At 50.6% G+C, this 10,000-nt stretch overlaps 7 non-coding genes and 1 pseudogene across 7 annotated transcripts; 2 read left to right on the top strand and 6 right to left on the bottom strand.

Moving 5' to 3' along the window:
- Positions 1-26: 26 nt before the first annotated feature.
- On the bottom strand, positions 27-189 carry LOC136278475 (U1 spliceosomal RNA). Its single transcript, XR_010716346.1, has one exon. It is a non-coding gene; the product is annotated as a U1 spliceosomal RNA (small nuclear RNA).
- A 233-nt stretch (positions 190-422) lies between these two features.
- On the bottom strand, positions 423-613 carry LOC136278485 (U2 spliceosomal RNA). The gene has a single exon (XR_010716354.1). It is a non-coding gene; the product is annotated as a U2 spliceosomal RNA (small nuclear RNA).
- A 505-nt stretch (positions 614-1,118) lies between these two features.
- Positions 1,119-1,235, top strand: LOC136278464 (5S ribosomal RNA). The gene has a single exon (XR_010716337.1). It is a non-coding gene; the product is annotated as a 5S ribosomal RNA (ribosomal RNA).
- A 983-nt stretch (positions 1,236-2,218) lies between these two features.
- Positions 2,219-2,384, bottom strand: LOC136278474 (U1 spliceosomal RNA). Its single transcript, XR_010716345.1, has one exon. It is a non-coding gene; the product is annotated as a U1 spliceosomal RNA (small nuclear RNA).
- A 230-nt stretch (positions 2,385-2,614) lies between these two features.
- LOC136278483 (U2 spliceosomal RNA) lies at positions 2,615-2,805 on the bottom strand. Its single transcript, XR_010716352.1, has one exon. It is a non-coding gene; the product is annotated as a U2 spliceosomal RNA (small nuclear RNA).
- Positions 2,806-3,326: 521 nt separating this feature from the next.
- On the top strand, positions 3,327-3,445 carry LOC136278495 (5S ribosomal RNA). The gene has a single exon (XR_010716359.1). It is a non-coding gene; the product is annotated as a 5S ribosomal RNA (ribosomal RNA).
- A 986-nt stretch (positions 3,446-4,431) lies between these two features.
- On the bottom strand, positions 4,432-4,599 carry LOC136278476 (U1 spliceosomal RNA). Its single transcript, XR_010716347.1, has one exon. It is a non-coding gene; the product is annotated as a U1 spliceosomal RNA (small nuclear RNA).
- Positions 4,600-5,188: 589 nt separating this feature from the next.
- Positions 5,189-8,426, bottom strand: LOC136278462 (uncharacterized; annotated as a pseudogene).
- Positions 8,427-10,000: the final 1,574 nt, after the last annotated feature.

Below are 10,000 nucleotides of genomic sequence, written 5' to 3'. Positions count from 1 at the left end.
ATATAGACATAGTTTGGATGACTTTTGCGGGACGAGCGCGAACGCAGGTCCCCACTACCAGAAATTATACGCTCGAGTTACCCACATTTGGGGTAATCGCAGGGTCAACCCAGTCGAAGTGCAATGAAAGGGCCTCGCCTTGAGAGGACTGCCTCCTTGATCACAGTACCTCCCGCGTCAGGTAAGTATGCTTTTTCAGCGTCTGCCCTCGGTGAAAAAATCCACTTACCCCTAGGTCCTTGTGGTAGTGCTTTGCGCACTTCAGAAAACGTAGGCCAGCGGCCGTTCCTGCCATTGTCTGTTGTCTGAATTATCATCCCTCTTTCACCTCTTCCCCCTCTAAGGGCGGGGCGGGGCTCCTGTAAACATAAAAGAATGCTATACCGTTGACTTTGTTTTGGATTGAATGTGTCTTCCCCAGAGGGAAGTGGGCCGCACTCGGAGGTAGTGCTATACCGAGGCAACCCGTGGCTGGGACGAGGCAAGCCTCTTTTCCACAGCCCAGTTCCAAAAATCAGTTTAATATATGAGCTGCTCAATGAGCAGCGTATCAGATATTAAGCTGATAAAACAGATACTACACTTGATCTTAGCCAAAAGGCCGAGAAGCGATGCCGAAGCATGCCCTGGGTGAGGGGGTGGTCGAGGGATCCTTCCCACGGTTTATGGTGGATAGTAGCAGGTCGCCCCCACAAGCCCTTGCGAGTCCCGCAGACGGTCCCAGAGGCTGACCCGTTTGGTATCTCCTCACTGTAAGATTTTAAAGCCAGATACACGCACCTACGGAGCTAAAACATTGTATAATAGGTTTTTAGGACACGTTTATGTCTCTTGGGACCCCTCCCTCCCCTCCCTAGGGAATAGTGCTTCAAATCGATGCTCCTCAATGTGTTAACTGGGTTGAGGAAATACATTAGGGTTAGGTAACGACTTCGGGGTTAGGGTAACCATTTCTTAGGGTTAGGGTAACAATTTCTTAGGGTTAGAGTATCGATTTCTTAGGGTTAGAGTAACGAAACTAGGGCTTTAGAATTTCAAATTCGCCTACACTCAGGGATGTGGCCGCTTTACAGCCTGAACCTGGCCGATAACAAGCAGAATTTCGACCCCATTTCCTCGTCTACGACCATACCACAGGAAAGCACCGGTTCTCGTCCGATCACCGAAGTTAAGCCCTGTCGGGCGGGGTTAGTACTTGGATGGGTGACCGCCTGGGAATACCCGTGTTGTAGGCTTCAATTTTTTGTCTTGCGAACATCTCTAAACGTTTTATCCCAATAAAATAGCTCTCCATACACCACAATTTCACATAGAGAGCGTAGGTGAGTGAGGAACAAAATCAAAGCAAAAAACGAGGGGGGGAAAACACCTTTTTGTCAAAAATCGGCCAGCTAATGGCGAAAACTCTAGTGCGATCGACTTTTCTTACAGAGCGCGCGCGAGCGAGTGAGCACGCGCGAGATGAACATTTATGATGTCAAATTCTACTTCTGTGATATCAAATCATTCCAAATAACGAACGAAAAATGAATAGGAAAAAACGCACACTTCTGAGACGCAGTTTTAAGCCATCGTGACGTGGCAAAACACTCGCACACTTCCAAGAGGAGGCGCGCGAAAAACGGCACTGAAAGTCGACAATGGTTGGATTCAGACTGCAAACGAATCGGGAAAAAGGTTCGATACTTTTACTACTCTGCTAGTTTGTTTCCTTCCCTCGTTCATTCGTTCACTCGCTTGCTCGCACAAAGGATACACTAACGATAGCAATAGCATTTCTAAAAGCGGCTCCAGTGACAATAAAACCGCTCAAAAGGTTCAAAGTGTACTCACGGTCCAAGTCCGAATGCCCTTCTATGCTCGCTCGCTCGGTCGATCGGCCGTTTGGTTTCCTTTCATTTCCTTTCCCTTCGCGCGCATAGCAGCACAGCACGGCACGGCACGCACAACCTGCAAATACAAACGAACAGGACTTTACACACAATAGAGCAGACAGGCCTTGAACACAAACAGCCAGCAAAGTTACGCACCGCCCCGAAACTCACCTTGTTTCCTTCCTCCAGTCTCTCCAATGCACTTCTACCCCTCCAAACGTGCCAACACCTTGGCCAGTTGTGCGTCCTTTGCTTTCTTTGCAAGTCTACCGGTCCACTGCAAAAGCAAAAATACCCTCGATAGTCAGTAAGAGGCCATATAGACATAGTTTGGATGACTTTTGCGGGGACGAGCGCGAACGCAGGTCCCCACTACCAGAAATTATACGCTCGAGTTACCCCACATTTGGGGTAATCGCAAGGGTCAAACCCAGTCGAAGTGCAATGAAAGGGCCTCGCCTTGAGAGGACTGCCTCCTTGATCACAGTACCTCCCGCGTCAGGTAAGTATGCTTTTTCAGCGTCTGCCCTCGGTGAAAAAATCCACTTACCCCTAGGTCCTTGTGGTAGTGCTTTGCGCACTTCAGAAAACGTAGGCCAGCGGCCGTTCCTGCCATTGTCTGTTGTCTGAATTATCATCCCTCTTTCACCTCTTCCCCCTCTAAGGGCGGGCGGGCTCCTGTAAACATAAAAGAATGCTATACCGTTGACTTTGTTTGGATTGAATGTGTCTTCCCCAGAGGGAAGTGGGCCGCACTCGGAGGTAGTGCTATACCGAGGCAACCCGTGGCTGGGACGAGGCAAGCCTCTTTTCCACAGCCCAGTTCCAAAAATCAGTTTATATATGAGCTGCTCAATGAGCAGCGTATCAGATATTAAGCTGATAAGAACAGATACTACACTTGATCTTAGCCAAAAGGCCGAGAAGCGATCCGAAGCATGCCCTGATGCCGAAGCATGCCCTGGGTGAGGGGGGTGGTCGAGGGATCCTTCCCACGGTTTATGGTGGATAGTAGCAGGTCGCCCCCACAAGCCCTTGCGAGTCCCGCAGACGGTCCCAGAGGCTGACCCGTTTGGTATCTCCTCACTGTAAGATTTTAAAGCCAGATACACGCACCTACGGAGCTAAAACATTGTATACTAGGTTTTTAGGACACGTTATGTCTCTTGGGACCCCTCCCTCCCCTCCCTAGGGAATAGTGCTTCAAATCGATGCTCCTCAATGTGTTAACTGGGTTGAGGAAATACATTAGGTTAGGTAACGACTTCGGGGTTAGGGTAACCATTTCTTAGGGTTAGGGTAACAATTTCTTAGGGTTAGAGTATCGATTTCTTAGGGTTAGAGTAACGAAACTAGGGCTTTAGAATTTCAAATTCGCCTACACTCAGGGATGTGGCCGCTTTACAGCCTGAACCTGGCCGATAACAAGCAGAATTTCGACCCCATTTCCTCGTCTACGACCATACCACAGGGAAAGCACCGGTTCTCGTCCGATCACCGAAGTTTAAGCCCTGTCGGGCGGGGTTAGTACTTGGATGGGTGACCGCCTGGGAATACCCGTGTTGTAGGCTTCAATTTTTTGTCTTGCGAACATCTCTAAACGTTTTATCCCAATACATAGCTTTCCATACACCACAATTTCACATAGAGCGCCGTAGGTGAGTGAGGAACAAAATCAAAGCAAAAAACGAGGGGGGGCAACCACCTTTCTGTCAAAAATCGGCCAGCTAATGGCGAAAACTCTAGTGCGATCGACTTTTCTTACAGAGCGCGCGCGAGCGAGTGAGCACGCGCGAGATGAACAGTTTATGATGTCAAATTCTACTTCTGTGATATCAAATCATTCCAAATAACGAACGAAAAAATGAATAGGAAAACAACGCACACTTCTGAGACGCAGTTTTAAGCCATCGTGACGTGGCCAAACACTCGCACACTTCCAAGAGGAGGCGCGCGAAAAACGGCACTGAAAGTGCGACAATGGTTGGATTCAGACTGCAAACGAATCGGGAAAAAGGTTCGATACTTTTACTACTCTGCTAGTTTGTTTCCTTCCCTCGTTCATTCGTTTCACTCGCTTGCTCGCACAAAGGATACACTAACGATAGCACTAGCATTTCTACAAGCGGCTCCAGTGACAATAAAACCGCTCAAAAGGTTCAAAGTGTACTCACGGTCCAAGTCGAATGCCCTTCTATGCTCGCCTCGCTCGGTCGATCGGCCGTTTGGTTTCCTTTCATTTCCTTTCCCTTCGCGCGCATAGCACAGCACGGCACGGCACGCACAACCTGCAAATACAAACGAACAGGACTTTACACACAATAGAGCAGACAGGCCTTGAACAAAAACAGCCAGCAAAGTTACGCACCGCCCCGAAACTCACCTTGTTTCCTTCCTCCAGTCTCTCCAATGCACTTCTACCCCTCCAAACGTGCCAACACCTTGGCCAGTTGTGCGTCCTTTGCTTTCTTTGCAAGTCTACCGGTCCACTGCAAAAGCAAAAATACCCTCGATAGTCAGTAAGAGGGCCATATAGACATAGTTTGGATGACTTTTGCGGGGACGAGCGCGAACGCAGGTCCCCACTACCAGAAATTATACGCTCGAGTTACCCACATTTGGGGTAATCGCAAGGGTCAACCCAGTCGAAGTTGCAATGAAAGGGCCTCGCCTTGAGAGGACTGCCTCCTTGATCACAGTACCAAGTCCCGCGTCAGGTAAGTTTTTTTATATTTAAGGTGAACGGCCAGGCTCCCGTGAGGGCGGTGCAATGCCTGCCGATCTCAGACCTAATCCAACCATGGCTGAAAGTGCAATGCCTTAGGGTTGGGTCCACCATAAACCGAGGTCACCAGACACCAACTTCGTTGGGGAATCGAACCCCACCTCGCCAAATTAACACCACACTCCAAAAATTGAACACACTCCTTTCAAAACACCGCGATACAAAAAGAAACAGACACTACTGACACCAGAACCCTCGCACAGTACACCAGTTAAGGAGACCCAGTGCAGGGGTCACACTACCGGATAAACACCGACCGCCCAGATTAGGGCCATGCAGCACAAAAAACTCCGTGCAGTACACCAATAAGGAGACCCGCACAAGAGGACACAGAACAAGAACAAACCGAACACAATGCCCAGATTAGGGCCCTGCAGCAGAAACCTCCGTGCAGTACACCAATCAAGGAGACCCAGCACAGTAGGACACAGAACAACAAACGAATGCCCAGATTATTGCCACCCAACACAGACACAAACAGACAAAACCACAATGCCCAGATTAGGCCATGCAGCGCGCGGGAAACCGGTTACAGGGCAAGGGAGAGGTGACCATCTGAAACGGTGGCGACGACTCCACGGGCACCCCACTGACGGTGGAAGAAGCGACGACGGCGAGCGGACTGAAACCGCTTGAAGAAATGGGTAGATGGAATCTCAAACGAGACTTCACCCTCGCGATCACCGCAGCAGCGCCGGGACGAACAGCACGAAAACGAAAGTCGTTACGGGATTGCCAGATGAAATATTTACAAGGTTCAACAAATACACAAAGACCCGGGAGTGACAATCAGCACATCAGAGCTGAAACCGAAGAGAACATCCGACAAAGAAGAGCAGGACCATAAAAGAAAAACTGAACAACAGAGACTGAAGCCAGGAGAGAACACTCTGGGCAAGGGGCAGAAGAAGAACAAATGCTCCAAAGACTCACAGAAGACCCCAAAAACAAGAAGGGGAATGGGCAATCCAAAGGAAACAAGACGCTGTGCGGTGTATAAGACGCCGTGCGCAATCTTCCAACATAGATCGGCGACTTGACGATCGAGATCAAAAAAGGTCAGCGAGCGCCACGTGGATGGACAATCCATCGAACCATACACTGGGAAAAAACTTTCCCACCCAATGCGGCGAAACGCATGTTCTCAGATAAGAGTAAGATAGCACTTTTTTGTGGACATAACCCATCCACAGGGCAACAAACATGAGGGCAGGACGAACCAAAAACAGAGAGTTACGGGCCGTGGCGAAGGCAACCATTTGAGGCCCCGCCAGGCCAAAAAAGGGCGGAATAGAAAGGTGGCAATACCCTGGGATCAAAACAAAACGGCCTGGAAAAACAAACGACAGAGGGGCGAAAACACCCAAGAGGGACTACACAAACCAGAATGACATGAGTGCGAACCAAACCAGCGTAATAGAATGCGAACCTCCGCACCCACCTGCCTGAGAAGGGCCCACACCTGTTACTGCACACTAACAACAGAGAAACCACCAAAAAGAGAAGGACTGAATCACGACAGAGCCGAGAGACGAGCTCTTCCTCTTGCCCGACCAGAAAAAAGAGAAAGCTAAAGAAGAGAGCTCTTTCGCCCCCAGGCGGGCATGTGGGCCAAAGATGCCTAACCCACCCTGAGAATGTCAAGAAGCATTGATAACCATGCCTTTGTTTGCCACGAACAGAACAAACAACGAGAACGCCACGGTGCGATTTTGAGAACATGTTCCCACCGCATCAATACTGGGCGACGCCAGGTTTTCAACATCCAGATCTCCAGCACCAATAAAAACACCCAAACCTTAAGTTACAAGAAGACCACTCAAGGGCAACTGGAGGGTTCCGTGCGACCACACCAGCCCCCACCAAAGACCCCTTGGATTTAACCTGGTTTAACTTGGACCCAGAGGCTCTTTCAAAAAGAGCGTAGGTCTCAAAACCGCTTCAATTGCATCATCCTAAGAAACAATAAACGCCGTGTCATCAGCATATTGCGAAATGGGCGCAAAGATGGAAAGCCGGGAAAGTGCAGACCAGGCATGGCGGCATTGTGCAATTCGGATGTTGGCTGCAAGAACCGCTCAGATACGATGAACATACAAAGGGGGGGACAAGGGACGACCCGGTCTCACCCCCAGCGAAGATCGAAAAAGCCCGAGATGTAGCCGTTGACATTAACACTGGACTGAACACTGCGATCGAAAAGATCCCCCCAGGCGACAAAAGACGGACCGAAGCCCATTGCCACGAGAGTGGAACGCATAAAACCCCAGTCCACCCGATCGAATGCCTTCTCTTGATCGCGGAAAGAATGTCCACTGTAGTCCCAAGAAGAAGACGCAAACGCGGCCACATCCCGCAGTGGCCACTTTCTCACCGTATGTAGAACGGCCAGGGACCCCACAAGTCTGGTCCCTCCGCCACCTAAAAAGATTGATGACCTTTAACAACCGGCAGCAATGGCTCTAGACGCAAGCTTATAGTCGACGTTTGATGAGGGTGATCGGCCGCCAGTTGCGGGGATCTGACCGATCACCCTTCTTCGAAAGACAGGAACTACCCTCTTCTGGCGCTGAGAGAGAGAGAGACAGCCAGAATCGAAAGAAGAGTTAAGAACCGAGACAAGGTCGGAACCCAGAACGGACCATAACTTCAGATAGAACTCCATGGGAAGGCCATCTGGCCCGGTGCCTTACGCCTGGCCATCCACCCCCCACGGAGAGCAACCATAACCTCCTCCACGAGAGGTGACCCTCGCAACGGAGGCCCTGATCATCAGGATATAAGATGACACCTCCCCAAGAGATCAGTCTGGATGCGAGGGTCAACCGAGGCGGCAGAGAAGACCGGAAAAGAAAAGATGACCAAGAAGCACAAAGATCACGAGGGTAGGATACAATAGAAGGCGTCCTCATCCCTCAGCGCAGAGATCCACCTATCAGAGCCACGCTTCCGTTCGAGGCGGCAGAAGTACGATGAGGTATAGATTCCCCCTCTTCAACCCACTTTGCACGAGAACGAACTTGAACTCCCTTGGCCACATGGGAGTCAAGAGCAGCCAATTCGGCCAGAGCCGAATGATAAGGGCCGAGACATGATGATGAGCCTTATCAACTTTGGCTTTTAAGTGATCGCTCCAACCGGACCAAAATGTCCCGGATACGTGACCCGAGCCCCAGCCTTCACACAACAATAGCGAATCGTAATCCCTTGATCCAACTCGTCCCCCCATCCCACCACTTCACCAAGGAGGGAACGCGGGCGACAGAGTTTTCGCCACGAACCGCCACGCGTTTTGATATTAACTCCACGTACCCAGGGTCATCAAGAACGGAGATGTTCAACTTCCATATGCCTGGACCAGGGAACAGCGTCCCGGGATGGAACAAGAAAGAAGGACACCACAGTGAATCAGAGTAAGGGACAGGGTACGAAGGAACAAGAAGAGACAGAGTTCACCCCCACTAAAAGTAACACCAAAAAGGTCAATACGAGAGGCAAGACTTCCATCCCACCTGGTCCATGTAAACCCAACAGAAGAGGGGTGGAGATACCTCCATATGTCCCACCCACACAGCAGTCGTCGAAAAGGATATTTAAGGTAGGAAGAGCTATGCGCGAGGAGGTAGACAGAGGGATCAGAGCCAGCCCGATCAACGGAGCGATCAAAGACACATTGAAGTCACCACATAGAATCGTGGGGACCGCGGGATCGATCTTGGAATGGAGGTCTCCAAAGACTGGTCCCGCGCAGTGTTTGCGGTTAGGTGCTTAAACACAACAAACACGAAAAGAGCTACCGAAAAACGATAATTCAAACCTGCAGGTAACGACCAGAAACATCACACCAATAGTGGGACCAGAGACAACGAAGGAACGAAACAAAACAATACAACCACACGAATGAGACGACCTAGGAGAGACCACAGCAGAAAAACCGGAAGAGCGAAACCACAAAGAACACTCGAATGTGATATACCGTGGGTCTCCTGGAGGCAGACAACGTCTGCCCCAACAGAGGAGCCCGCAACCACTGCACCAAACCATCTCTTTTGGACTGAGCTCTGATCCCATTACAATTCAATGACAGGATAAAAGCATGCGAGTAAAAGAGAAAAAGGCAACCCATAACGTGATCAGAGGGGGGCCCCGGCTCGAAGCTGGGTCCTGGCTGCCAGAGACCCACTCAGCATGGAGCGAGTTCAACCGGGAGGCCCATAAGTCTTCTTAGAGATTTGTCCGACTTGCCCCGCTCATTTCGAAGATGAGCCAGGAGCGAAGCCCGACGTGGCTGCCGAGTCCTCCACAAGGATGGCTTTGGAGCCTGACCGCTTGCGATGGTTAGATGCAGGCATCATCTCGGCATTCCCCCCCCCCATCCACAGACAAATCGGGAGAAACCTCCACACTAGCGTCAGGGACCATGCTCACCCAAACATTACTAATTAATCGCTGATGAGCAGCTTTTTGCCCATTATCAGCAATAGCTTTTCCATTATCTAGCTATTTATATTAATACATTGCTTGCAGAGCTTGCAGCACAAATAGAACTGTTGCTTACATTAACACTACATTACTACTATTGCTTACTTTACAGCTATCGCTTATTACACTAAAGCATTATCTATAACATTTGCATTACCATTGTTATATATAGCCTTGACTATTTAGCACGGTGCTAGCAGCGCTGCTATCCCCACACACCCGAATTAGGTTTCGCTCTCAGGAACCGAGACGGGGTAACCCCACCGTCCCAAGAAACACCCCCACCAGATGAGGGGTGAGGAGAAGAAAGGTCTGGCTAGATGGGCCAACCCACCGCCACAGAAACGGGTTCTGTATGATGACTTCAACGACCGGGGCCCTCCACCAGCGGACCACCCGCTCAGAAACAGGCAGCCCACGATGTGGCAATGGGCCCCAGGCACCCCCCCCATAGAAACCTGAACGATCAGGGCAGTCGCGGGCCATATCCCCTGTTGCCGGCAGTGGAAACAACGACCCTTGTTAGGGCACTTGGCAGCCACATGGCCCCCTCCCGCCACAATCCATGTTGACCGGCTGGCCCTGTACCAAATCTTACACCCGCACCCCCCCAATCACAAGGGATCGCGGAATGGGGGATGAGCGAACCATTTTAACCACCCGGTACCCGTGTGAATACCCGGGAGGCCCACCCACGTCTTGGTACGAGATACCCTCAACCGAACCAAAATCGGACAGGACCCTATGTACTGGGCCATCACTGTTTTCATAGGGGAAATTGTACACAAGCACCTTCTCTACCGGAGGGGCAGGGGAGACCACTTTCACATTCAACTCCAAAGATCCGGATAGATCCCTC

Source organism: Pocillopora verrucosa, unplaced genomic scaffold (genome assembly GCF_036669915.1).
Source record: "Pocillopora verrucosa isolate sample1 unplaced genomic scaffold, ASM3666991v2 scaffold_107, whole genome shotgun sequence".
In the NCBI taxonomy this organism is placed as follows: Eukaryota; Metazoa; Cnidaria; class Anthozoa; order Scleractinia; family Pocilloporidae; genus Pocillopora; species Pocillopora verrucosa.
The sequence above is the reverse complement of the archived record's forward strand: the minus strand, read 5'-3'. Positions and strand labels throughout refer to the sequence as shown.